The sequence below is a fragment of the Callorhinus ursinus genome, unplaced genomic scaffold (assembly GCF_003265705.2).
Source record: "Callorhinus ursinus isolate GAN/ISIS: 27379988/994484 unplaced genomic scaffold, GSC_fseal_2.0 scaffold18, whole genome shotgun sequence".
NCBI lineage: Eukaryota > Metazoa > Chordata > Mammalia > Carnivora > Otariidae > Callorhinus > Callorhinus ursinus.
The window spans coordinates 22,103,308-22,105,071 of record NW_027397080.1 but is presented as its reverse complement, the minus strand read 5'-3'; positions in this window follow the sequence as shown (position 1 = coordinate 22,105,071).

Genomic DNA, 1,764 nt, shown 5'->3' with positions numbered 1-1,764 from the left:
GGGAGGGGAGGGGAGGGGAGGGGAGGGGCGAGGTGGTTGCGGGGAAGTCAGAGATCGCGCGTCGCTCGTGACCCTTTGCCTTCGGACGCGCGGCCCTCACCGGCGGCGATGAACAAGCTCGTGTCGCCCTGGTCTCGATCCCTCTGGTTTCCTGGGGTTATCGGGTTTTTCGATGGGTTCTTGATGGCTCCAGTCAGTAGGTTGGGAGGAAAGAAGAGAACTAGTGTGTAGCAAGCAGTTGGGAGTATTGCACGTTTAAGATCAGGGCAAACCTTGAGCCTTGGATTTTATTCTTCCACTTTCCAGATGTGAAAACTGAGGCCGGGGAGGTTAGGGGATGTGCTCAAAGTCACACTGCTCATGAGTGCTAGAGAGGAATTTATCAGGCTCCAGAACCCTCACTGCCGAGAGGGCAGATTTTATCACCTAAATAGCCCCTTAATCTGTCATCAACGCATATAACAGCCTATTGGTTGTTAGCCTATTGTTTGTTAATAACTACCGCTACTTTATTGAGTGCCTGTTATGTATCGGGTATTGTGACAAAAGTTTTGCAGACATCCTATTTAATCCTCGTAACACCACCGTGGAGCAGATTTCAGACTATCTTCTGACCTCTTTAGTCATCCCCTTACTAAAATAATCAGAAGATACAAAATCTTACCCAAAACATCAAAGTGTTCATCAAGTTGGCTCCTCCCAGTTACGCTTTAAATTCTTGAAAGTGTAAGAATGCACCCACTGGTCGAAATCAATGCATGTAAAATGCATCTAAAATCTGTAAATTGCTTCACAAAAGTAAAATCTCTTTATTAAAGAAATTGGTTATCCATGACATTTTTCTATCATATTCCTTAATTATCCTTGGAGTCAAACAATTACTTTTCCGTGAACCTGGGGTCAGAATCTCCAGATTGTTAACACCCCCAGATACTTTTGATGATTTTCAACCCAAGAGGTGATCATGAATTTGTTACACCCCCCCCCACACACACACACTGAAAATTAAATCTAATTTTATTTTTTTAAAATGGAACTTGTCCAAAAGTTAATAACACATCGTGTTGGCAACGGTGCAGGGACAGAGACTCCCATATATTGCTGATGGGTGTGAAACTGGACATTCTTTACAGAGAACAATTAGGCAGTGATGATCAAGATTAAAAGTACCCATACCTATTGGCCTAGCAATTCCACCTCCAGAAATTCTTCCTACGTAAATTACATCTGAACATGGCGAATATACAAGATTATTCATTGCAGCATTGTTTTTAATAACAAAAGAATGAAAACCACTGAAACATTATCAATAGTTAATTGGTTAAATAAGTTTTAAAAATATGTGTATATGAGCATAGTAAAGTGAAAAGGCAAAGTGCAAAACTGTTTAAGTATGATCCCATTTATTTTAAAAAGGAGGAAGAAAAATATGTTTATATATGTCTAGAAGGATTCATAAGAAGCTGATAATATTGGTTATTCACATAGAACGGAATCTGGTGGCTAGAGAACGGAGTGACTATTCACTCTTATACTTTTTAGTGAGAATGTATGGCATACTTTGAATTAATAAAACTTGATTTTAAAAGAACAAGAAGAGGGACGCCTTGGTGGCTCAGTCAGGTAAATGTCTGCCTTCAGCTCAGGTCATGATCCCAGGGTTCTCCCTCTGCCTGCCGCTCCCCCTGCTTGTACTCTCTCTCTCTCTCTGACAAATAAAGTCTTTTAAAATAATTTTAAAAATAAAAAGAAGAAGAAGAGGCA